The sequence below is a fragment of the Dasypus novemcinctus genome, chromosome 14 (assembly GCF_030445035.2).
Source record: "Dasypus novemcinctus isolate mDasNov1 chromosome 14, mDasNov1.1.hap2, whole genome shotgun sequence".
Taxonomy (NCBI): Eukaryota; Metazoa; Chordata; class Mammalia; order Cingulata; family Dasypodidae; genus Dasypus; species Dasypus novemcinctus.
Genome location: NC_080686.1, coordinates 91,473,784 through 91,501,456, shown reverse-complemented (window position 1 = coordinate 91,501,456; position 27,673 = coordinate 91,473,784). Strand labels below are relative to the sequence as shown.

Below are 27,673 nucleotides of genomic sequence, written 5' to 3'. Positions count from 1 at the left end.
ATTGAGCCCAAAGCCTGAGGAGTGGCAGGGCAATGGGGCAGATAGAGAAGCCAGGGAGGAGCCAGGCATGTCAGACCTTGGGGGAAGAGGCCAGCTCGGGCTGCAGCAATCCAGGGGTCCTGGGAGAATGGTTTATTCCCAGGCTACTTTGTCTGATGCATTTGAAGGATAATGAGAGGCACTTAAACACTCTTTCCCTCCCTCCTAGATGGTAAGCTCCTTGAGGACAGAGCCCATGTGTCTGCTGCCTTTGTATCTGTATTAGTCAGGTAAGGGGTGCTAATGCAAAACATCAGAACTCTGTTGGCTTTTATAAAGCATATTTATTTGGGGTAGAAGCTTACAGTTACAAGGCCCTAAAGAGTCCAACTCAAGTTATCATAAGAGGTACTTCCTCACCAAATGTCTGTTGCCGCATGTTGAAGCAAGATGGCGGGCGATGTCTGTGAGCTGTCAGCCTTCCTCTTAAGGCCCGCCTCCTCCTGATCTCAGCTGTAGGCTGAAGAGCTCATTTCTTTCTGGGCTTCGCTGCCCTGGTCCCTTCACAAGGTCAGCTGTAGACTATCATGCAAAAGGCTCATCTCTTGTCCCAGGGCCACAGCATCAATGGATCAATGTTCATTCCTCTTCCGTGTCTGTGGAGTTCTCTCTATTCCTCTGTGTATTTATTCTTCTGCATAGCTGCTTCTGTGTGTCTCCTTGATTGAGTGTCTGTTTATATAGCCCACAAACAGGGTGGGGACACAAACTGAGTCACCCTAATGAAGTGGTCGAATCAAAGCCCTAATCTTAACATAATTTGATCAAAGCCATCTCAGATGAGTCTAATACAATCAAAGGGTATCACACCCAGAGGAAGAGACCAGTTTACAAACATAAACTATATCTCATTTTGGAATTCATAAATAATATCAAACTGCCACAGGACCCAAGAAAGCCACCAAAGACTAAGTTTTCACAAATCAAACACTATGCTAAGGGACAGTGCTGGTCCTGGGAATTGAAATGAATTAGGATCAGTCTCTGTGTCCAGCTGCTCATGACTCCTAAAGCAGGAGTCAGATATATATAGGCATTGGCATTAGAAATCCCTGGATTAAATATGAACTGTACTATCTGGCCAGGTATGTGGCTCTCTAAGCTTTGATTATATACCTGTTAAAGGAAGGTAGTAACCCACTCATCTTGAGAATTTGTAGCACATTAAATAAGACGCTACTTTTAAGGAGCCCAGCTCAAGGTCTGACACATTACTGGCACTCCTACCTTGCTTCTTGTCCTCATACTGCTTCCATTCTTCTGGTTTCAAGGCCTCAAGGATATACTCGCGATCTCATCCATGTGAAAGCTGTGACAGCCTCCGAAGATGGGTCCCTCTCCCAACCAGCCTTCCTTTGGGCTGCAAGAGAACATTAACTCACATGCCATGCTCTGCAAGACCTTGGAGGGAGGGACAACATGGAACTCATTTCTGCAACAGAAAATAGTCAAGTGATACCTCAAAATAGGGTCTGTGCAGAGCTTGTTTGATTAAGATGATAAATGAAAAATCACACAAAACCTTCCAAAACATAGTGCAACAATACCCTACAAGAAAGGTCAGCATGAGCTGGTGGGGTCAGGACTCGACCTGGCTCTTAAAAATGTGGATGACTTGGGTGGATGGAAGGAAACTGGAGAAGATATAGAAGGCCACATAGCGGCTTGGAGGACGAAAGTCTGGAGGAGGAAGTAGAGCCATGTGATGGGGAGGGGAGCAAGGGAAGTTCAACAGCTTCTGCCAAGTTGCACTTAAAAAAAAAATCAGAAGCAATTGTGCAAAATATCCCTATAAGTTAAATCTGACTGGTAGGTGCAAAGGTGATTGTTTTATTTCCCAGGCTTCTTGTTATATTGGGAATATTTCGTGGTAAGAGAGGAAGGGGAAGCATTTCAGGTAAGAAGAATGGCAAGCACAGGTGTGGAGAGGTCAGAAGATTGATGGCAAATATGGAACAAGGAAGTGCTAAGATAGAAGATTTGCCCCAACAGAGGGGCAGGGGAGCTAGTCGGGTACTGTCCATGGTCCTGAATCAAAGCCACGCCCTCCAACTCTGCTAGTTCTGATTATGGGACACTGGAAATGGATTCCCAATTCCCCTACTGCTCACAGGATTACTGGGTATTTTCCAACTTAATTTGGAAAGTCCCATTTTTCCCAGCTTCTGCAGAAAAAAAACGGAATACTAAGAGAATATGGGCATTTCTCAGTTATAACAGTATCTACTATTTATTAAGCTCTTATATGTACTAAGAACTATGATAAGCAGTTTTGAATATGTTGGCTCATATTGTTATAGTTACCCCAATTTTATAGATGAGAAGCAGGCAGAATGATCAAGGTCACAGAACCCATAAATGGCAAAGTTGACATTAAAACAGGTCACAGAAGAGCACACTGGAGGAATCTGTTAGTCACTCATCGGCACAAGCAAATAAGGCCTTAATCCAGAGAGAAGTATCCCAATGAAGTCACTGTCTCAATACTTTCTATATTTCTCCATCTACAAAAGCAGGATTGTGGGTTCCAAAAAAGAATATGTGAATGAAAGTATCGCATGAACTATGAAGTCTTCTACAAATGTTGGCAGTTCTTTCCATTTTTGTTATTGATATTAATAGTAATGGTGACATTGAGAATAATGAGCTTTCTGCAGATATCAACAACATAAACCACATTCTACTCCCATTGCTCAGCAACTTCCCGCCCTCCTCCCCCAAATGGTAGGAAAAGCCCTAAGACGGCATGGGAGGGACCTGGATTTGTACTTCCCATCTTAATATGAAGTAGCAATACGACTGTGAGTGGGTCATCTGATCTACCACCAGCCTCAGCTCCCTCAGTTGTATAGCAGTTATGTCAGTCACACTACCTGATTCACAGGTAATCAATAACAAGGATAAATGAGATGATATAGCATAGGGTGGCCAAGTAGAAATATATGATCATATGACAATGGTGATGGCAGCTATTGATTGCTGCTATCTCGTGCCAGGCACCGTGTTAGGCACTTTATGTCCATTAGCCCCAATCCTCATAATTAGCAAGGAGGTTTGTATTCTTAGCTCCATTTTAAGGTTGAGAAAATTGAGGCTCAGGAAGCCCTTTAATAAAGTGTCAGATTTGACTCATCCACAATCAGATGGCCCTCGGAGGCTGGATGACAGGGGCTTGTAGGTCAGAAGTGGCCCCACTCTTTTATTTTTCCAGGGTCCAGGCAGGCACTCCCAACAGTAGGTCCCACTCAGAGCTGGGCATACATTTTACCAAATGCCAAATTCTTAGTGTGGTGGAATTCCATCTAATCCCTGATGCTCAGAGGGGCGGCTGCCACTGGCCCTGCCACCTCTCTCTTTCCCTTCCTTGTCCAGCTCTGAGGAAAGCCTGCCCTCCAGGCATAGAAGAGCCAAGCTGAGCTCCCTCCTCCTCCCTGCTTGGGAAGCGGGGAAGCGGCAGAGAGGGAACGGTGCCAAAGGTCACAGTGTTCCGGTCAGCCTGCTCCAGCTTTGAAGTCCGAGCGCTGCCAGTGTCCAGGCAAGAAGACGCGCCACAGGCGGAGCCACCTGCCAGGCCCCCGACAGGCTCCAGCTGTGCCTCGGCCTCCACAGCAGCTGCAGGCTCCAGGGAGGGCCACGGTCACCAGAGACTCCCCTTCCAACCCCAACAGCACTCTTAAGAGGCTGAGACCGCAGAAACGGGCGAGCCGTGGAGCCCGGGACAGCCCTGCATGTGTCCCGGTGTCCTGCTCCCAGCTCCAAGAGTCAGCCACACATGCCTCCATCACTACATTCCCATGGTAGGAGGTGGAGTGGGGCTGGGGTGGGAGGGTGGGGTCTTTGTATACTCCCCAGCACACTCTCCTTTCTCTCATTGTTCTTGAATTTCTCTTGAATTCATTTGACCCCGCACCCTCCAAAATATTCATTGTACACCCACAATGCACCTAAAACTGATGTAGACAATGGAGGTCTGGTTAGGAAAACTCAGGTTTCCTGCCCTTGAAGAGTTAATAAACAATAAATGAAGGAATTAATATGTAATTAAAAGCTGTGATGGTGCTATGAAGGAAAGAGCGGGGTGCTACGAGAGACAAGAGCAGGGGTCAACCTGAGAGTGGGGGGTCAGGAAGGGCCTTTTCAAGAGGAGGAGCAGTATCAAAGTCAACTATTGAAAGATCAATAGGAGACAACCTTCTGAGCCCAGTTTGGGAAGTGGGCTGAAGAGTTTGTCTTGGAGGATAGCACGTGCCAAGGTCCTAAGGCATTTAAGAGAATGGGATGCTTGAGGAACTGAAATAATATAGCACAAAATAAAGATGTGAATCCCAGATTTAGCTGTGGAATCTTTGGGGCAATTTACCCCTGAATTCTTTGTATCTCAGTTTTCTCCAGTAGAATCAGGGAAGGAATTCAGGGAGGGGGCAGCATTTGATCTGCATCTGGGCAGATTAGAAGTTGAAGAACCAAAGAAAACATATTCCAACTGAGAGATATTTTAGCAGATGCCCAAAGTCTCAGAGCTAGAAGGGACAGAGCAGCGACTCCCAGATGGGCTGCTAGATTTCACCATAATATTGGTGCAGTCTGGCACAGAAGGGGTACTGATTAACGATCACTACTATTTGTAATAATAAAGTTCGGATCATTGAGTTCTAACTCTCTGGCCACCCTTAGTGCCCCCAGCCACTCCCCCGCCCCCTTTCTTGTTGGTAGACACATCTGGTAGAGGAGACAGATTTGTGCTAGGAAGAAAAGTGAGTGGGTTGGTGGGCTCCCATGTCAAGCAGACATGAGTTCCAATTCCAGCTCTTGTTACCACGCAACCTTATGCAAATGACTTCACCTCTTAGGATCTCCATTATCTCATGGGTCTAATAGGAGCATCCAGTATTTACAACATGGAGCTGTTAGGAGGATTCCATGAGAGCTCTGTGTCCCTTGATATACTGCTTGGCACAGAATAAAAGTCAGTAAATCGTTCCACACCTCAGGTTACCTCTCTGCAAAATGGGGATATTGAGAGTCCCTATGGCATAAGGTTGTTTTTTGGAATAAATGAGAATGTCTATATAAAGTGCTCAGCAGGTACCTTGTACATAGGGCCATCCAGATGTAAAATGGTAATAATAATATAATAAATAGTAGTTATTACATGACTGATGATGATAAATCACCACAACTCGCTCTTCTCCCCCCTTCACGGGGTTCACCGACAGAGCTCAAGGGCATCTGCTAGTTCAATGTCCATTTCCAACTTTTGGGGATAGCACTTTAGCTCCCAGCCCTCCCCCACAGAATACAGTTTACCCAACGACTGAGTCTATTTTTGTTTTGAAGAAAGAAAACAATCTAAGTGCCAAAGAGCAGACTTCTTCAAGACAAGAGATGGGCCCCAGACAAGGCCACGGCCCCAGCTTTTAGGAATTGGGAGCGGGCGCAATTTCCAGTAACCTCTTGACGGTAGATAATAGCTGCAGCTCTCACACTGCAGTTGTGAGTCAAGGTCTATCATCCTCTGGTCTAGCACACAGGGTCACGTGCTTTCCTTGTTGGAAGCTGTGAGGAGATTACGTTGCCGCAAACAGCATCAGAACACCAGCCTTTGTCACTGTCCCTGGCTCCTTCACCCTTCCTTTTGGAGCAAGGAGTCCTTCACTGTTAACTCTTGGAGTGCATTATCCAGGCCACACGGCAGCCACCATCTGTGCCCATCTCAGCTAAACCTCTCGTTTCCCATCGTCCTGCCAGACCTTCCTCATTGAGTGCTGTTCTCACTTGACAGACATTTCCCGAGCACCCCCTCGGTACCAGGCTATGTGCTACAGGCTTACAATGTACTAGTCCCTGAGTTGGACGCCAGGAATAAGAAAATCTGTTTCTGTGTGTAAGCCAGCCTATAAATAGAACATTTCAATAAAGTGTGTTAAATACAGTGAGAAAGGAGAAAAGAGAGTGCCATGGAAATGCAGGAGAAGAGAAGTAGAGAATTAAACTTAGGCTGGAGAAGGGAAAACCTGATCTAAATCGATTCGAAGAAACAGCTATTTCCCACCCATCACTTCCCCAAGTCATTCATCTAACGCCCACACATATGCTCAGCCAGCTCCCCGATACAACCCCCACCTTAGTTCTCAATACACAGTTTTCGGTGTGTTTAATTATCTGATGTCTGGACCAGAATATAAGCTCTGAGAAGGTCCAACCAGGTACCTGCCATGGTGCCTATTATAGCTGTGGCACCTAACAGAGCCCCTGGCACATACTAGGCAAACAATCAAAACCCACCACATTGAATAAAACAACTTTTAAGCACCTAATATTGTAAAGACCCAATGATAGATAATGGAATAATTTAGGTAAATATGCATAAAGAAATAATTAAAGACAGAAGTTGGCAAACATAAATACTAAATAAGTGTTACGGACTGTAGAAGTTAGGTAGAGTAGCATGTTCAATTTAGGTCAATTAAATTCAATCTGAAATGTTAATCGTGCTGTCCATGTGAAAGGAACATTCTAAGAACGACAGAGAATACAAAAATAAATCTGAAAAAAGGAAGCCCTTATGTTCAAGGTATTAGCCTAAAAGAGAGAATACAAGTGTACAAGTAAAGATCTACATAAATTAGAGGTCATGAAGATTCAAGGGGAGGGCACCAAAGGTTTTAGAAGGTTTTGGAATGGGTCTTGAATGTATGTTGGGATGGAGTTGGGGGAAGAGATCACTCCAGGAAGAAAAAACAGACGCAAAAAGAAAGGAAGACAGAAAGTGGGGTGATGCTTTTGAGAATGTCCAGTTTGCCCTTCATCTAGAGACAGTGCTCAGGAGTAGAAAGATTCTTAGTACTCAGTGAACCAACCAAGTCTTCTGGAATCTCCTGCAGAGGTGGTACTAGGGGAGACTTACGCACCGGAGCCTGACCCCTTTTGTGCCTTTCAGCAGGCAAGTGCCGGATCAAACTGAGCCTCAAAAAAATTTAGCAGGCTGCGGCTCTATGTTGCTTTTATCTCTACAATACCTCTGCTTCCTTTGAATAGTGCCCCCTTCTCTGTTCCAAAAGTCCTCATAAGGCTTCCTTCAGGGCAGCTCACCCCAGTCCCCAGTCTCAGGAGAACACACAAGGAAGCCCATCCTAAAAATCAGTCCTGCTGCAGTAATGACCAGTCATGTGACTCAAGGAGAGCCAATCACAATGCTTTCACAGACTGATCCACAGACGATGGAAAGAGAGATTCCTTTGTAACTGAAGTTGCTAGTCCAGGAGGAAACAAATTGGAACTATCTGTGGCCATCTTCCCTGCCCCATAACCAGCCTGCTTGTGGCATGAAGCCAATGTGCAGGAGAAGCCAAACTAAAGGATGGAGAAAGGCTAGACAACATCTTGGCATTGACAGATGGCTGAGTTTTAAGTCTGGATGGCTAAAAGTAAGATGGGCCTTTCAACTGAAATGTTGAAGTCAGGAGGTTGAGTCCATTTTCAGAAAGAGATTGTATCACCCTAAGGCATTAAATCTTAGGGTTGGAGAGGATCGTAAAAGATTAGGTCCAACCACTCCTCTGCTGTTTGCCTTGTTCAATCTTTCTGTTTGTGCTTTCACCATAATTAGTTTCATTCTGCCAGTGGTTTCATTTGGCCAAGAAATATTGAGTAAGCTTTTTAATGAATTTAGTGAATATGAGATCCTTTTTTTAAAGGAGCTTTCAATTTAGTCAGGGAAACAGGCAATAAACAAATGAATATATAAAATGATGTTGTGAACACATGCTATTATGAAAAAATGCAACAGGGTCACAGAAGAGTTGTCAGGGTATGTCATGTTAGATCATGTAGGCAGGGAAGGGCTCTTGGGAGAGATAATATTTAAGTAGAGAGCTGAGTGGGGGGAGGACATGAGTTATGCAACCATTTGGAGAAAAAGAGGAAGAGCATTCCAAGCAGAAGACAATGAGGTGGAAGAGTGTCTGACACATCCACAGAACAGCAGGGAAACCAGGTATGTCTAGAGTGGGGTGAGTATGGGGCAACTGGCAGGGGAAGGGGTCATGAGAGTCAGTGGACAAAACACATGGGGCTTTGCAAGCCCAGGTAAGTACAATGGGAAAGCATTGGCATTTTACTAGGTGAGCTCCATATAAAGAATGCCTACAAGGGTACCTGATTCATATTCCTTAAGTGGATTTGACTTGACACCTAAAGGTTGAGAAGGGTGAAGAAGGATATATAAATGGGTCGGAAAATAAAAAGGAGTTCCTGGCACAGGAGAAATACAGACCACAAGCAGCCATGGAAATGTACTTGAGGTGTCTGGAGGAGAGTGAGTGGGTAAATATGGCTGCAGTGGAAGTTATAACTAAATGTCTACTGGACCAGAGACCTGAAAAGGGGGGTTGGAACCCTACATTGAAGGGACGTGGATGCCTCGCTAAGGGCGCAACTCATTTGGTGGGCAACGGGGAGCACTGAAGAAATTTGGAAAGGGATCCTCAATGGATGGTAATTGTATCATTGGAGAAGAAGTGTGATGTGGTAGGACTAAGAATGGGCTGAGATTCAGGCAGACCTGGTTCAAAGCCAGGTTCTATTCTTCCTGTGTAATTGTGGACAATCACTCCAAAAGGTGTGAAACCAAAGAAGGAAATCAGACATCAGAGGCACCTCATCTCTGACAAGTGTCCTAGAGCAGGAGTCGGCAAACTATTTTTGTAAATAAAGTTTTATTGAAACACAGACACACCATTTGTTGGCCTTCCGTCTCTGGCTGCTTTTGCACTACAACAGCAGGGGTGAGTAACTGCAACATCTGTACCTGGAAAAGCTTAAAATTTTTACTGTCTGGATCTTAAAAGTACAACTCAGGGAACAGGGGGAACGAACGGGATTGGCAATCATCCCTAGACTTATGAACAGAAAAATTATTTTCTCCCGAAAGACAGTTAATGAGAGTTTTATTGTGTGATAAAGAGACCTGAGCTAGAAATGGAGAAATGCAGATGAGAGAAATGAGTTAAAAGTGGACTTACTGATATTCTATTCATGAACTATTGTGATTAGTAATTGAAGAAAATGTGGCATTGTTGTGGAGAAAGTGGCCATGGTGGCTGCTGGGGGTAGGGAGTGGGAGGAAGAGATGTGATGTGGGGGCATTTTCAGGGGTTGGAGTTGTCCTGGGTGGTGCTGCAGGGACAGTTACTGGACATTGTTTTTCCTCCCATGGCCCACTGGGTGGACTGTGGGAGAGTGTGGCCTATGGTGTGGACCATTGACCATGAGGTGCAGCGGTGCTCAGAGATGTATTCACCAGGTGCAATGAATGTCTCATGATGATGGAGGAGGTTGTTGTTATGCGCGGAGAAGTGGGGTGAGGGTGGTGGAGGGTATATGGGGACTTCATATTTTTTTAATGTAACATTAAAAAAAGAAAGAAAGAAAAAAAAAAAAGACGGCCACAGGGACAGGTGGAGAAAAACAGAATAAAGGAAAACAGACACAGAGGAGAGTGACAGCTGCAAGAAGGGAATCAGGGAAATTACAGCCTGATGTGAGGGACAGGAAATTTTAAAGATTTGATATATACACACACACTGGTTCCCCCCTCTCTCTGGGTTTTTGACAGAGTGTTAAAGAAATTACCTCAACACAAAGAAAACATGTTGGGTGGAAATGTCGACTAGTGATTTCTTCATTCCAACTTGTCCTGAGATGGATACTCAGGAAGTATTGACCCCAGGGGTAACGGTGTTGACAGAGACCAAAGCAAGATCAATATAAGGTTTCGATGGCAAAGTCTGCAGAACGTTGAGGTAAACAAGAGCATGTTTCCCGCATGCCTTTATCAGAAATATCTGCTGCAGGGTTATGAGGGCTCCTTCCCAGCCTGTTTCTTTCAGAGCTTATCAAAGTGCTTTTGGGGAAGGTATTACTGACTGCAAATATCACAAGTGGAAATAATGCTTTTTTTAAAAAAAGATTTATTTATTTATTTCTCTCTCCTTCCCCCCTGCCCCAGTTGTCTGTTCTCTGTGTCTATTCACTGCGTGTTCTTCTTTGTCCACTTCTGTTGTTTTCAGCAGCACGGAAATCTGTGTCTCTTTTTTTTGTTGCATCATCTTGTTGTGTCAGCTCTCCATGTGTGTGGCGCCATTTCTGGGCAGGTTGAACTTTCTTTCCACTGGGCAGTTCTTCTTACAGGGCGCATTCCTTGTGCGTGGGGCTCTCCTATGCGGGGGACACACCTGTGTGGCATGGCACTCCTTGCGCACATCAGCACTGCACGTGGACCAGTTCCATATGGGTCAAGAAGGCCTGGTGTTTGAACCGCAGACCTCCCATGTGGTAGGCGGGCACCTTAGCCACTGGCCAAGTCTGCTTCCCAGGAAGTAATGCTTTTTAAGCCCCCAACCCACCCCCCCAAAACAAAGCTATTTCATGATTTTGAGACAGGAAGAGAAGACTTTAATTCTAGGAAAGAAAACACAGACAGGTCTGTGGAAATGTCACAGTCTCTTCTTAGAATGTTCACCACTCCCAGGACCACAACTGATGACCGAATAGTATGAAAAGGCCTAACAGAACTAGAGGAGAGTTTCCGGATAAAGAAAAAAGGAGATGGAGAAAGGATCTTTCCACATTCACCAGCTTTGTCTCTGAAGTGGATCATAACTGAAGCTTTGTATATAGGCAAAGCAAGATTTGGATTCTAATTCTGCCTTATGGTTGTTAATCATGGGCAAGAAGTTCCATAAACTCTCTCAGCTTAAGTTTCATTTGAGGAACTACGAAGAGTTTACTATAGCTGGAGTAGGCAGCACTTCTGAGGAAATGGCAGAAGATGGTGATAAGGATAATGATAATAAAATAATAGTAGTAATAATAATAGCCAACATTTACTGAGAGTTCTGTATGTGTTAGAAATTCTTTTAAAATAAGAAAGAGATGAGAAAAATAACCAAAAGCAAAATGCCTACCATATATATAACCATATGAATAATTACATTAAGTGGACAAAACAATTCAGTCCAAAGGGAGAAAGTGTCAAACTGGATAAAAGTTCAAGAACCAACTATAAAGACATACTTTAAAAATAAGAACCAGGGAAGCGGACTTGGTCCAATGGTTAGGGCGCCCGCCTACCACATGGGAGATCTGCGGTTCAAACCCCGGGCCTCCTTGACCCGTGTGGAGCTGGCCCATGCGCAGTGCTGATGCGCGTAAGGAATGCCGTGCCACCCAGGGTGTCCCCCACATAGGGGAGCCCCACGCACAAGGAGTGCGCCCCGTAAGAAGAGCCACCCAGCGTGAAAGAAAGTGCAGCCTGCCCAGGAATGGCGCTGCACACACGGAGAGCTGACACAACAAGATGATGCACCAAAAAAAAACACAGATTCCCAGTGCCGCTGATAAGGATAGACGCAGTCACAGAACACACAGCAAATGGACACAGAGAGCAGACAACCAGGGTGGGGAAGGGGAGAGAAATAAATTTTTTTTAAAAAATCTTAAAAAAAAAAAAAAAAGAGAACCAAATGACGGAAGGTAAAACAATGAAAAAGATACCTAAACAATAAGTGTTGGAAAGGTAGAGGGGTTTAATTAGTATCAGACAAAATACACTTGAAAGTAAGGATTATTAGCCAGGGACATTGAGGGAGGCATCATAACGATAAAGATAAAGAGGAAAAAAACTGATAAATGGAGCTTTATCACAACTTAAAGCTTTGATCTTCAATATTCAGAGAGAAACAACAATTATAAAGTATATGTTCCTAATCTAAGAACTTCAAAGCATGTAAAGCAAAAAATGACACAAATAAGGGGGAAAAATAGACAAATCCACATTCACAGTTGGAGACATTAGCACACTTCTCTAGGCTAGATAGAGGTAAAGGAATTAGCCACACTGCCAGCCATCTTAACCTAATTGATATTTATAGAGTATTACACCCAACAACTGCAGAAGCCACATTCCTTTCAAGTGTACATGGAACATACACCAAAATAGATCAGGGGCTAGACCATGAAACAAGTCTAAATTGAATTGAAAAGAGTTAAAAATTATTTGGAAATGCAAACTACCTAGTATAGCCAAAGCCAGAAGAATAAACTTAAAAGTTTTTCATTCTCTGATTTCAAGATTTACTATAAAGCTGCAATAAAAAAGACATCATGGGATTGGCATCAATCAAATAGGCAAATAGACCAATGGAACAGAAAAGAATCTATACATAGAGCCACACATGTATCTTCAATTGATTTTTGACAAAGATGCCAAGACAATTCAAAGAGAAAAGGAATGCTATTTCTACAAATCATGTTGGAAAAACTGGATATCCTTATGGCAAAAATTAAATCAACCCCTGGGCCACAGAATATATTATACAATAATTAATTCAAAATGGTTCTTAGACAGAAATATAAACCCAAGCTACAACACTTCTAGACAAAATCTTTGTGACCTTGGAGTAGGCCAAGATTCTTTTGGACACAAAAAAACAAAACCATCAGAAGGAAAAAAAGTGATAAATTGAGCTGATCAGAACTTAAAGCTTTGTTCTTCAAAAGACACTAAGGAAATGAAAAGGCAAGCCACAGAATGGGGGAAAATATTCAAAATGCATACATTTTCCCAAGAATTATATCCAGGATATATAAAGAATTCCTAAAATTCATTAAGAAGGAAACGACCAACACAATAAAAAAAATCTGAACAGATACGCCACTAAAGAAGATCTATGAATGGCCAATAAGCCCCCAAAAAGCTAAAAAGGATGTTCAACATTATTAGGGCAATGCAAACTAAAACCACAATGAGATAACCTTTACACACCTATTAGAATGTCTAAAATTAAAGACTGGCCATACCAACAACATTCATACACTACCAGTGGAGTAATATAAGGTTCATGTACTGTGGGAAACCATGTGGCAGTTTCTAAAAATGTTAAACACACTCCTACCATGTGATTAAGCTACTCCCAATTATATTTACCCCCAAAGAAATGAAAACAAATGTACACCACAGCTTGATTTGTAACAGGTCAAAACTGGAAACAACCCAAATTTCTATCAACGGTGAATGGGTAAATAAGGTATAGCCATATAATGGAATACTACTCAGCATTAAAAAGAAAAAATCTACTGATACAACAACATGGGTAAATCTCAAAAGCATTATTCTAAGTGAATGAAGCTAGGCATATAAAATTCTAGAAAATGCAAAATATCCTGTAGAGACAGAAAGGGCATCAGTGATTGCCTGGAGCCAGGGTGGAGGGAGAGATGGGCTGCACAGGGGAACAGGTAACTTTTGATTGTGATGGAAATGTTCTTTATCTTGATGTGGCAGTGATTTTTTAGGGGTGCATAGTTGTCAAAACTCATTGGATTGCACATCTTAGATGGGCACAATATATAGTTCATAAATAATACATCGAGAAAGCTTGAAAATCTTGTTGGAAGAGGGTTCTTGGGTAAAATGCACTTTCTTGATGTCTCTTAACTGTTCCTGATTCTGAACTTTCTCAGATATAGCTTGCATTATGAGTTTGAGGCCCAGAACCTGGAGCTAAGCCTTCTCCTTTTCCTTGAACAGTGCCTTGGTAGATTTTATATCCTCTTCCTTTCACGTGGTCAGTTGGATGAGTGGATTCATTGGTAAAGACCAGATCTGTAACATTTTCCTGCCATTATTTCCCTTTCACCTTTCAGGCCCCTGTTTCAGGGCCTCCTGAAGCACGATGCTATGGTATTGCTAGGGTTGAGTAACAGACTCACCAGTGTAGTGTAACTCTACTGCACACAGCTCATGAATGCTAAGGGGGAGAAGGAGTGAGGGAGTTGGCCTTCCCCACATAAATTCAGATCTCCACAGGATAACGGCTTCTAAGGAACATTTGGCTCAAGGGCTCACATTGAAAGGACAGGGATTTGTGCAGTGGCCACTGCTTTATGTAGGGCAAGCAATATGGATTTGGGAGTCAGCCAGACCTAAACGTGAAATCTTTCTTGACCTTGTCTGGCTATGTGATACTGCTGGAGGCATTTCACGTCTCTAAGCCTCCATTTCCTCACCTGTAAAATGGGGGTTAGAATATGTAGGACACCCTGCCATCCTTTCCTGATTAGCATATGGGAAGCACATATATTTTTACCAATATATGGTTTTATTAATATTTTACTAATATATTTTATCTCCCCCACCAGAACATAGAGTAAAGGAATGGGGGACTTCTTGGTGTTGGATTTGTTGATTTCTATATCTCCAACACCCAGAATGGTGTTCCACCCGTAGCATGCACCCAATAAATACTGGTTGAAAAAAGAAGCCAAGCATGACTGAATGAGTGAATGAATTGGCAGCAGAGTCCAGGATAGTGCAAGGGCTCCATAAGCACTATTTCCCTGCCCTACTTTCCTTTCCTCCCACATTCAAGGAACTGCACCCACCAGTCTGGCTAAAACACAGCTCTGTATCCACTCTCATCGTAGTCAAAATAACATGATTATTCGGATGAGTGAGACAGGAAATGACCAATAGCCACAAATAATGACAGTCCGTGGCTGGTGAGACAAAACGACAGCTTCTGTGCAGTGTAAGCAGGAAGGAACCACAGGATTGTGAAGCGGGGACATTTTTAATGATTTTTTAAAACTGAAATGATACAGCTTGCTTTCCAGTTATATGTTGATAAATCTGATGTTCAGCCTCCAAATACCACGCCCATTTAGTCAGACTGAATTCTCCAAGCCTCCACACCCACTTATTCTGGGGAAAGGATACATCATACTCAAAGAACCAGAGATTTATACGCCCTCATCTTTAGGGGTTCCATAGACCCCTTCTAGAACCTGATGAATATTATGAACCCTCTACCCAGAAAAGTACACGCAACATTGTACATATGCTTTTGGAAGGCGGAAGGACCCCGTGGGCCAAATCCAGGGGCCAAGTGGTCTGAGGCAAAGGGCTGCATTTCACAAATATAAACACTAAGGCCCAGAGAGAAAAATGAAAAATAAGCATCTTTCCCAAGGCCTTATGGCTTATAAGACACAGCTGGGGGGGAAAGCAGATGTGGCTCAACAGATAGAGTGTCCGCCTACCACATGGGAGGTCCAGGGTTCAAACCCAGGGCCTCCTGACATGTGTGATGAGCTGGCCCACATGCAGACATGCAAGGAGTGCTCTGCCATGCAGGGGTGTCCTCTGCGTAGGGGAGCCCCATGCACAAGGAGAGCTGCCCCATGCGAAAAAAGTGCAGTCCGCTCAGGAATGGCGCTGCATACATGGAGAACTGACACAGCAAGATGACACAACAAAAAAGAGACAGATTCCCGGTGCTGCCAAGAACGCAAGTGGACACAGAAGAACACACAGCGAATGGACACAAGAGAGCACACAACTGGGGGTTGGGGGGAAGGAAGATAAATAAATAAAATAAATCTTTTAAAAAAAAAGGCACAGCTGGCAACTGACCCCACATCTCCTGACTTCAAGTTCACTGTATTTTATTACTTCATAGTTGTTTTGATTTCCAAAGGCAGCCAAGTGTTTGTAGTCATACATGATGGATGAATAAGGTGTGTGACTAGGCTACATAGAATCCATTCTCGGGGGAGAATTATGAGTAGAAAGCCATGAGATTGGGGTTTGGGTCTGAGACAAATCCTGATTTAAGTCTTGATCCTGCCACTTAGCTACATGATCTTAGATGCAGTACCAAAAATTTCTGAGCCCATTTGCCTTATCGGTGAAACAAATTTTTTTTTAAAGATTTATTTTTTATTTATTTCTCTCCCCTTTCCCACCCTCTCCCCCCAGTTGTCTGCTCTCTGTGCCCATTTGCTGTAAGTTCTTCTGTGCCCACTTATATTCTTGTCAGCAGCACCGGGAATCTGTGTCTCTTTTTGTTGCATCGTCTTGCTGCGTCAGTTCTCCATGTATGTGGTGCCATTCCCGGGCAGGCTGCATTTTTTTCACGCAGGGCGGCTCTCCTTATGGGTTGCACTCCTTGTGCATGGGGCTCGCCTACACAGAGGACACCCCTTCATGGCACAGCACTCCTTGTGTGCATCAGCACTGCACAGGGGCCAGCTCACCACATGGGTTTGAACCCTGGACCTCCCAGGTGATAGGTGGACACTCTATCCTTTGAGCCAAATCTGCTTCCCTGAAACAAAAATTAATGGTACCTACCTCATAGGGCTATTGTCAAGATCAGATAATGCTTATAAAGCACTAGCTGTTATTAGTAGTAAATGATATTACTTCTATCATTTTAGTACAGTTTCTGAAGAGGAACAACAAAATATTTTCAGTAATGGCAGTATTGTTGGGATCCAGTCTTTGGAGTAACAACTGTAGTTAGTTCACAGGGGCTCCAATAATGGGCCTCCAAAATTTAAGAGAAAGGTCATTCTCTGGAAGGTAAACTTGTCATAGTCAGTAAAGAGCAAATGTGGCTGTGAGGTTAGACCAGGTTGTGCTGTCATGAGAAACAAGCCCCCAGATCTCAAAAGTTGATTAATAACAAAGGCTTATTTCTTAGTCACATAGAATGCCCACCCAGGTTGCTGATGACCCACCGGGCCACTGTCCAGGACCCAGCTATAGGGCAGCCTCTATCTACGCCATCTCCAGTCATCAGGTCAGAAGGAAAAGATATGGTCAACGGCAGGCTGTCTTCTGCTGGGAGCAGCAACTGTCACTTCTGCTCACATTTCATTGGCCAGACCAGGTCCAGGGCCAGCCTGAATGTCATGGCGTTGAGAAGTATAAAGCTACCCCTCTGAGATGCAGTGAACATTTGTGAACAATAATGCAATCTACTTTGACAAATGGGAAATACCTTTTGGGCTAAACGGACCATCCTAATTGATGGAATATAAGTGTGGGGCTGAACTATCTGAGTCTAATCAAAATGACCATTGGGAAAAATAAGTCTTCGTATGACACAGAACAAAAGCCAGGACCAAATCAAAATAATCATACCAGAGAATCTGTAAAAAGAAGATTAGCAGAAAGGTCAGAGTCTGCATGGAGTCTGGGAACAGGGGAGGGGCCAGAAAACTTGCATACCACCATCACTGCTCTAGGGGAGAATGGGTTCTACTCATCGGACGAGCACATCCTGTGCACCTGACAAGTAGGTTTTTGCCTTCGCAGTAGCTGTACAATGGGGATTAAAATAATACCTATCTCTTAGTGTGATCAGGGGAATTATTAAATGAAACACTTATAATGATACGCTTAGAACAGAGCTGGTCCATTTTGGATGCTTGCTAAATGCTAGCTGACATATATATGGACATCCCACTAAAAGTTCTAGATTTGGGTGGATGCAATAATAAATAGTAGTTTCCATTTGCCGATTGCCTGCGGCCCAGAATCCAGCACTGTGCTGGAATTTTTACACAGTCTATCTCAATTCTACCAGCATCTCTGATTGTTGTAATTGTATTCTTTTTATTTGAATTTTATTTATTTTGAATTAATAATAAATGCACATAGTTCAGAATTCAAAAGATATAAAAGGGTATATGGAGACCTGCCCTCCCATGTTCGGTTTCAGCCATTTGATTCCCCTTCCCTCACGAGGCATTAGATATTATTAGGGTCTTGTATACTCTCAGAGAACTTTTTTTTTTTTCAAATTCTACTCAATTTATTCATATTTTTAAAAATATTACATTAAAAAAATATGAGGTCCCCATTCACCCCCACCGCCCCCACCCCACCACTCCCCCCACAGTAACACTCTCCCCCATCATCATGACACATCCATTGCATCTGGTGAGTTCATCTCTGGGCATTGCTGCACCCCATGGCCTGTGGCCCACACCATAGCCCACACTCTCCCATGTTCCATCCAGTGGGCCATGGGAGGACATACAATGTCTGGCAATTGTCCCTGGAGCACCACCCAGTACAACTCTAAGTCCTGAAAATGCCTCCACATCTCATCTCTTCCTCCCATTCCCCGCACCCAGCAGCCACCATGGCCACTTTTTCCACCCCAATGCCACATTTTCTCAGAGAACTATTTTATGCATGTGATAAATAGGTAGATAGATAGTAGGCAGATTATTAGAAAGACAGCTGGAAAGATGAAAAAGGAAGGAAGGACGGAAGGAAGGACGGAAGGAAGGAAGGAAGGAAGGAAGGAAGGAAGGAAGGAAGGAAGGAAGGAAGGAAGGAAGGAAGGAAGGAAGGAAGGAGAGAAAGAAAGAAAAGGAAGGAGAGAAAGAAAGAAAAGGAAGGAGAGAAAGAAAGAAAAGAAAGGAAGGAAGGAAGGAAGGAAGGAAGGAAGGAAGAAAAGAAAGGAAGGAAGGAAGGAAGGAAGGAAGGATGATAAATTTTTCATTTCCTCTTTTAACTTAGTAGCATATTACATATATGCTTTTCCATCTTGCTTTTATCAGTTATTGTATACCTTGGAGATCACGCCGTATCAGTATACTGAATGTTTCATCATTCCTTTATATGGCTATATTATTCTTAGGTGATACACTACCGTGTATTTATCTAGTGCCCTAATGATGGGCATTAAGAGTAATTCTGACTTTCATTCTCATGGCCATCTTAAAGTTAAAGAAATGGAAGCTCAGGAGATTACTTAGCCCAGATACTAAGCGCTATAACCAGAATTGTTACCAAACTGTCTGGCTGAAAAATCCATGCTGAAATCCCGTGTTCTGGTGATTGTTTTGGAAAGCATGGGTCTTTAGGCTCAGAGTGGGTGTAGAAGCTACAGACTGGACTTCCCTGGCTTCAGGGATCACATCCGAGCAGGGCCTGCGAGGCTGAGAGCAGACCCTGGGCACCCTGCTCTGGGCTGATGCCCGGAGCCCTCACATCTGCATTATGCTTTACCATTTGCAGCTACTTTCCTGTCCATCCTCCCCAGCACCCCGACCCTCACCCCCCACTTAATCCCTACAAGTCCATGAAGCACAAGGTCCACAGCCGGCAAGGAGCAAAGCCAACCTCCAACCCAGACTTTCAATAGGCCTTTGGGCTTTGGATCTTGTGCTCTCTCTCCATCAAATTCCTGTCCAAAGCAGAGCTCGTGCCACCTTCTTTGATCTCTCTCTCTTTCCCACCCTTTCTCTCTGTAAAAGCTACTTCAAAGGGACACTATTTGAAAAATCACGATTCTCACTTACCCTACTTCTCATTCAGGCTGTGTGCCTCCCTCTCCACCCTCCTGGAGCGCCCAGCCCAGGACATGACTGTTTTTGGGTTGTTTGGTCCCTGTTCTGGGCTCCATATGCCCTAGCACAGAAGGCTGGGCCTGCATCTCATTGTAACAAGGTTACACTAATTAGCTGCGCTTGATTTTGCATACAGAGAGAGAATGCAAATGAATGCAAAGCAGTATGCAAATTAGCAACATCTTGGCTCTCCAAATGAAAGAGCCTGCAATGCTGATGTCAATGACAATGTATATTAATAGTCCATCTCGCTAAGGCATGCTCGCTCCACCCCCTCCCCCAAAGGGGCAGGCATCAGAGTTTTTCTTTTTTCTGGGATACTAATGACTTTATATTTAATTCCAAGTTTATGATCCTTGACAAGAAGTCTACTGGCACTGATGCTACATTCTCTACAGCAGATTCTTGTAGGCAATGGGGTATGTTGGAAAGAGCACAGGCTTGGGAGTTGAGCCATATAGATTATGCCCCACAGTCCTGCTTTTTGACTTGAACAAACTACTTAACCTTGGACAAGCCTCCTCAACTGTGAAATGGGGCTAACCAGCCTACTACAAAGCTGTTTGTGGAGACTAAAGGAGAGAAGTCTAAATGCTCCAGGCCTATATTAGATGCTCAATAATTATTTGTCCCTACTCCACTCTCATCCTCTCCCCCTTTTGAGGAACTAACGTGACAACTAATGGCAGGGGAGGGGGACTCATCTCGTAATTCTTACTTGCTATGCATTGCTTATCGTTCCATTAAATGTGTCTTTCTAGTGCAAAGCTGTAAAAGAAGCCTGCAGTCCAGTCATTTCTAATAAGGAACTATACAGAGGAGGTCTTATAATCCTCTAAAAGTGAGAAGTACTGCTCCCCGAAGGACCATTTGAGAAGTCACCGTGATCCTTACAAAGCCTCTTCTCCCATCCACTCTTCGCCAGTCTAGACAACTGCTGGACTTTCAAGATTCAGTTCAAGCATCTCCTCATCCTGAAGCCTTCCTGGAGCCCTGGGAGGAAGGGGCCACCCTTGGTATTGTGCGGATGCTCTGGTCCCCTCTGCAACAGGAGTTGGAAGGTTGGCTCATCTTCCTTCATAAACAGACTGAGTGTCTTAAGGGCAGGGACTATTTCCAGACCATCTTTGTAGTTTTAGCACATACAACAGGACCTGACACAGAAGAGGTGTTCAGCATTTGTGGGAGGAAGGAAAAGAAAGGCTCTTTCCTTTGGCTGGATCCAAGTAAGTACATATATTCATTAACCCCCAAAAGTAGGAAACAAGTCCCACCTCAGAGCAGAAAGAGGCCAGTTGGATGAGGACAGATCTGCTCCCAGCGGAGGCCTTGCTCACAGGCTGGCAGGTGAGGGACACGGAGGCTTCCACTTAGGGCATTAAGTGTCCCAGGCCAGTTTCATCCCCTTGGAGTCAGACATCTGAACATTCTGGCCATTTGCTGAGGATTCACATCCCGTAACTGGAGCCTCCCAACCCAATGCAAAATAACGAGGCAGCAGTTGTTCAAACAACCCACTCATCCCCCATGCATATGCACGAGAGCCACAAGTACACAGACATGCTCATGTTGCACCCACATCTACCTCCATGATATACACACTACACACATACAAGTACACACACTCTCATGTGTGCATGACATACCCCCATGCTACATGTGAGTGCACACATGAACATGCACACACACACTCTGACATTAGCTTTATCTTTCTATTTTTTCCCAAACACCAAGACATTGCTCTTGAGGGTTATTGCCATTTCTGAAGTGCCCCAGATACAAAGTGTAATAAGCCCTGAGTGTCCTCCACCCGCCAAGCTCCCCATGACCAAAGCCAGGGCAGAGTCTCAGCCCTCTGCCAGCCTCCTGGAGCCTAACTTAACCACCAGTCCCAGAGGCTCCCACACTGCCAGGCCTGGGGAGTCGTCCAACCTCCTTTGAGGGCTGTTCATAAATGAACTTGAGGGCCAAAAGGCAGAGGTGTCAGCTGAGCGCACCAAGGACCTTCAGGAAGGAACGGATTTACTGCGCTCCCCAGCTCTGTCTCCTGATAGCTCCTGGGAGAGTTCCTCTCCCTCGCAGGTGAAGAGCCTGCGCTGCAGCGAGCCTCTGGGGCTGCCCAGACACCTGCCCACTGACCCAGAATGCAGACCACAGTGCAGCCTCCCCAGGCCTGGCCCAAGTTCGTGCCACTGCTCTGGACTCTTCGAAAAACAAGTTCTTGGGGAGCAAGCAGTCCAAAGCTCTAGGGGAGATGTCTCAGCTCCCAGGTGACTCCGAGCATGAGGGAAGGGACAAGCACTGCCCTTTCCTGGGATGAAGGCAGAAGGCTAGCACGTGGCCCTCCAGCTGGCAGAAAATGCAATGGAAGGAAGAAGCAGGAGGGAGAAAGAGACAGGAAAGGGAGAAATGAATGAGAGAAAAGGAAGGAGGGAGGGAGGGAGGAAGGAAGGAAAAGGAAAGGGCAAGCAGGCAATCCACTTTAGAGGAAAGAGTGGTTCTCCATGGAAACAAATGTGCCTGTTTGCCTTAGGATGCCACTAAAGAGGAACACTGTAAATCACTTTCCACCCAGGAGGGAAGGATGATTGCCCTGGCTTTGACAGCTGAATTCAAAAAAACATTCCTCCCAATCACCATGGAGCCTATGGCTCTCACCTAGGCCAGGGGCTATTAAAAAAAAAAGCCACCCTCACATACACTACTTTTTTTTTTTTTTATCTTAATCACCTCTTTTAGACAAATAATATGGAAGGCTCATTTTGTATCTACTTCCATCCTGAACTGCAAAGGAAGGATGGAAGGGAGGTAGGGAAGGAGGGAAGGAGGGAAGGAGAGAGAGAGGGAGGGAGGAAGGAAGGAAGGAGGGAGGGAAGGAAGGAAGGAAGGAAGGAAGGAAGGAAGGAAGGCAGAAGAAAGAAAGAAAGAGGAATTAGGCAAAACTTATTTACCAGCCATGAAGCCAAGAAGCACCTTTCATGCACCATCAGAGGCCAGGCAAAGGTGCTGCAGATGGACAGATGTGAAACCCCAGAGTCAAGCAGGTGGGTCTAGGAATGATACTCAGCCTTGGATCCTCTCACCTGGGGATGAGGGATGTTCTTGGAGATTTGTAAGGACTTCAATTATGGATGATGTAGCAGTTTGCTATAGTTATGAATTCCAAAAATAGATATTGAATTATGTTTGTAAACTGGTCTGTACCTGGGCATGATTAAATTATGATTAGGGCTTTGAATGGGCTACATCAGTAGGGTACTGAGTCCCCACCCCTTAGTGGGTAGGCCAAGGGGTGGAGACTCAGATAAAAGGCATGGCAAAAGGACAGACTTGGAGCTTTTTGATGCTGGAGGTCTTTGATGTTGGAGTTTGATGCTGAAGTCTTAAGCTGGAGTCCTGGGAAGTCAGCACACAGAGGAAAGAGAAGCCAGCCCCAGGAAGAGAGGAACACTCAGCTTGGAGAGAAGCAAGACTCTTGAAGAGAAGAACCCAGGAAGCCTGAATCCTCGCAGACGTCGGGAGCCATCTTGCTCCAACACAGGCAAAAGACTTCGGTGAAGGAAGTAACATGATTTATGGCCTGGTAACTATAAGCTCCTACCCCAAATAAATATCCTTTACAAAAACCAACTGATTTCTGGTAGTTTGTATCAGCATCCCTTTGTCTGACTAATACAAATGGCTTCCATGATTTTGCTTAGCACAGGTCATGTGCCTAGCAAGCCCCAAATAGCACTATTTCCTTCCCTCTACACTTCAGGGCAATGTTAGTTATCTACTGCTGTACAAAATTATCCCCAAATTTAGTGACTTAAGCAACAAACATTTATTATTAATTTGCATTTTCTGTGGGTCAGGAATTTGGGAGTGGCTTATCTGAGAGATTATCTCTTGGGTCTCTATCAAGGAGCCAGTGGAAGACTTGACCGGGGCTGCAGGATCTGGTGCCAAGATGGCAGTTGGCAGAAAGCCTCGCTTCCTAGCCAACTGTCAGCAGGAGGCCTCAGTTTTTCAACACATAGGCCTCCCCAGAGGGCTGCTTGAGTGTTCTCACAACGTGGTCTCTGGCTTCCTCAGAGCGAGTGATCCAAGAGAGGACAAGCAGGAAGCAAGAATGGCTTTCATGACCTAGCCTGGGAAGCCACACGTTGTACTTCTACCATTTTCAAGTCCAGTCCACACTCAAGAGGAGAGGGATTAAGTTCTACCTTTTGAACCAGCCAATGTCAAAGTTACAGACATATAGACACCTTGTACCTGGGAAGCAGGTGCTCACCCACTTGAGCTACATCTGCTCCCCCATTTAGCACCAGCACAAGAACCTCAGAGTAGTGGTTTTGGAAAGCTATGAACCGCTGTGGTGGAGGGTCACGTACACCCACCCTGCTCACTCCTACATGCCTAACTCAGAAACTACCAGGATTTGCCAGAAACCTGCAATAGCCCTTAAAAAACAGCAATATTTTTAAGGTGACTTAGTATTTGTCATGGAAAGACATCAATATTTGTCCCTTTAAAATGTTAAAATAACATTACTTGCATTGGTAAAACAGTTTATATCTTTTCATAGCCCTTACAGTCTACTCTCTTGCCTCTGAAACTATGCGAGGAAGGTCCAAGGGGTATTATTTTCCCAATTTTATAGATGAGGAGACTGAGGCCCATGAGGCTCAGAATTTCTGAAGTAGTAATAGCTAACTCTTATTTGCCAGCCAATATCTGTCAGCACTATGTTAGTTTATTTAGGCTCCTGGGAGGCGAAAGGCTAATGCGGCATAAATTGTGTCACTTTGCCTCCCCTCTTCTCTCTTCTCCCATCTTCTCTCCTCTCATCCCCCCTCTTCCTTCTCCCCTTCCCTCTTCTCCCTCTGGAACTCACTATAAGTCACTGTTGCCAAAATCTGCCAAAACAAGTCCCAAGGTCAGCCCTGATTAGAAGGTATAGAAAACTACATCCCACCCTGACTGGGAGAAGCAGCACAAAGGGGCATTTCTAATGGGATGAGAGGAATTTGTGGGCACTAAACAATCTAGCACATCTGCCACCCCTGGAAACGTTCCCTTCCTTTTGTTCTATTCAGAATTCCATCTCAGCAGGCCTCCTGGGGACTGCTGGGACACTGACTGGTACAATATATAGCATTATTTATGATTTTATCCTATTCCTGGCCTTTTTCAGACTACTCTTTATACTCAACATTATGTTTCTGAGATTTCTCTATATTTACTACATGTAGCTTAGTTCTTATATTTTCACTCCTCTATAATACTCTTTGTATGAACTCCTTTGTCTTTTCTTTTGTGGATAGACACTGAGTTTGCCAGCTTTGCTATTACAAATACTATGCTTCTCTTTATGCACATGAGATTTCTCTAGGGAATTTAGTTAGAAGTAAAGTTGCTGTTGCATTGAGTATACTAGACACTGCCAAATTACACTCCAAAGTCAATATAGTCATTAATAGAACAAATAGATTTGAGAGTGGAACACTTCCTTTGCACTATGCAATTAGCTGTGTTTGAAGAATTGTAGGAATATGTGGGTGGAATGAACCTCCCACCCAATGTAAGAATCCTTGCAACAGTGTCCCCAAAAGATCGTCCAACTACCCTTTCTAGAACTCGTGAAAATACACTGGGAAAGCTTATTAGTTTAACAGTATGTCCCACGGCAGAACAAGAATAACTTTGGAAAAAGATAGTCCTCTCCTCTTGCAGGGTGGCTGAAACCTAGGATGTGTGGATACAGAGAGAAGGAGCAAGAGGAGAAGCCAGCAGGGCAGGCTGGTGTAGATCAATCACCGAGGAGCCTTTATGCCCTGTTAAGGAATGTGTGTTTTATCCTGAGGGCAATGGGGAGCCAAGGAGAGAAATTGGGCAGGAAAGAAGCAGGCTCCGGTGTCATTCTATCTGCAGTGCCCAATATGGAGGCAGAGGGACCAGAGAGGGCACAGCTACAGGGAACCCAGAGGGAGATGAATGAAGAGACATTGGGATGGAGAACCAGTTGAGCCTGGAATCTGGCATAAAACTGATGGCTCAACTCCTTGTACCTGGCATCTACTTGCCCTGTTTACCAATTTGAACACTTGGGTCTTCATTTGTAATATCAGGATCATAATAATACCTATTTCATAGGGTTAGAGTGAAGATAAAATGAGTTCTTAACAATCTGTCTCAGTGAGTAGCTCAAGGGATGTTATTCCTCTATTAAAGAATAGTTGACAGAACTTAGTGCTGTAGTAGGGTAGAATAAATTGCTAGAACTCAGAGACCCAAAATTGCATAATGGTTGAAATACAACAGAATTTTATTTCTTATTCACCTGACAGTCCAGTGTAAGTGCCTGAGCAGCAGACAGTGCTGCTCCACGTGGTGATCTAAGTTACTTACCACATGTGGCTCCTTAGTCCCCTGGGCCTTGTTGTTCTCTTCCTCCAGCCCGAGGAAGGGGAAAGAGGAAGACAGTGGCACAGCCTCTTCTTAAAAGCCCTACGCCTGGAGGGGGACACACGTTCCATTCCACGGGCCCACTCACGTTCCCTTGGTGAGAACTAGTCTCACAGCCACACTAGCTAGTAGGGATGTTGGCCTCTATCTACTTGACACTAGTGGCTCCCACCCGTGCTGTGGCCACAGAGAATGTCCTGGGAGATTACCAAATGTTTCCTGGGGCACAACAGCCTCTGGGGAGCAGATGTAGTTCAAATGGTTGAGCTCCTGCTTCCTATGCACAAGGTCCTGGGTTCAATCCCTGGTACCTCCTAAAAAACAAAAAAACAAGCAAATGGAAAAAAACAACTCTCACTGGGGAGTGGATGTAGCTCAGTGGTTGAGCACCTGCTTCCCATGTACAAGGTCCTGAGTTCAATCCCTGGTACCTCCTGAAAAAAAAAACAAAAAACCTGCCACTGATTAAGAACCACTGTTCTAGGCCAAGGAAGGGGAGAAAAAATTCTTAAAGCAGTGCCTGACACTTTGAAAGAACACGACAAATAGTTGTTAACTGAGTGTGCACCATAGACTGGACCTACACTAGCCTTTCCTTGAGTACCTTCCGTGAAACAAGCGCTGTGCTTATAAAGGATCCCTTCCTCCTTATAACAGGAAATAAATGAATAGCAACACTACTTCTGCTAATAATAATATTTGCCCAGGATTCCCCTACCCCCACCCAGCTCTGGAGGTGCTGAGCACCTGGTTGCAAAAGAAGAAAGATTTGGGCTTCAGCTGCTGGTCCCCACAGTTGGTGATTTGCTTTTTCCAAAGGGTCTCGGGATGCCCAAGTGTTGGCTGTTCTCCCGCCAGGCCTGAAACCATGTCATTGAATTCTCTGAAAGAAGACCTGATTATGCCGTAGGCCACAGCCTACAATTTCTCACGCGCTAAGTGAGGCTCCGTGGGGTTTTAATTCCCGCCTTCGCTTGAGAGGCTTCCCTCCCTTCCCGTAAGTACCTCCCTGCTCCCAGCTCTGACATCTCTGTAAACATTATGTGCCAGGAGATGCAATGACTTGATGGTTGCCATGGATTAATCTAAAGGCTCTATTGATTTCTCAGTTACATCTGCTCCAAAATAGCCACAGAGAATCGTCCCCTAAGGGTCTTAAAAGATAAAAGAAGAGAAACCTAAGTGGACATTTTTTTTTCCTTTAGGGAAATAATCACTACAAACAAATTAGCGTTCAAGACCACATTCAGAAGCATTTATTACAGGGACCATGAAATAGAAGCACAGCAGTACAGGGCATGTCATGGGCAGTGCAGAAGAAACCAAATGTTAGAATAGCCTGAAAAGGAACCTAGAAGCCTAGAAGTGAAATACAGCGGCAGACAGATTACAGATGTAATGAAAAGATGCCGGCTCTGTGAAATTTAAATCTCCAAGCTGCGATTTCCTCACCCGCAACATGGAGCTAATAATACCCACCTCGGTGGGTTATTGTGAGGAATAGATGAGACAACAGGTGTGAAAATACCTAGCAAAGTCTCTGCCACATATTAAAGTTTCGATTAATATTATTTTTGCTTCTCAGGGGGGAAGAAAAGTGGGGACCCAGAAAATATTCATAGCTGAAGGAGTGACAATTGATAAGATGAAGCAAAACTTGAGACAATTTCTCAACAACCTTCTGTAAATATAAATAGTATTAGAACCAAAAGAAGACTGTTTTGAACTTGTACTCAGTTCCTCTAGGTTCTCCATGCCCCTCTCAAATAACACAGAGGGTTCCGCTGAAAAGACCGCATGGAAGGAACCTAGACTTGGCTATTCCAAACCCCAAGATCTGCACCTCCTTCTGTAGTGAGCCCAGAACCAGCACGAAATTTCCTGCACTAGCCCTTCCTAGGGAGAGCCAACTTCCCACCCAGCTACCCTCAAGAGGCAGGCAATTAAAGGAGGTGCGATAGAAATCAAAAAA

General features: G+C 44.4%; 1 long non-coding RNA gene across 10 annotated transcripts in view; it reads right to left on the bottom strand.

Moving 5' to 3' along the window:
• The window catches only part of LOC101412618 (uncharacterized), a 405,636-nt gene that overhangs the window by 102,325 nt on the left and 275,638 nt on the right, over positions 1 to 27,673 (bottom strand). For 7 of the 10 annotated variants that reach the window (XR_011645691.1, XR_011645694.1, XR_011645695.1 and 4 more), the window contains one exon: positions 1,267 to 1,399. The exons of the other annotated variants lie outside the window; for them this stretch is intronic. This is a non-coding gene — a long non-coding RNA (uncharacterized lncRNA). The remainder of the gene's footprint in view (positions 1 to 1,266; positions 1,400 to 27,673) is intronic. 10 annotated transcript variants of the gene reach the window in all.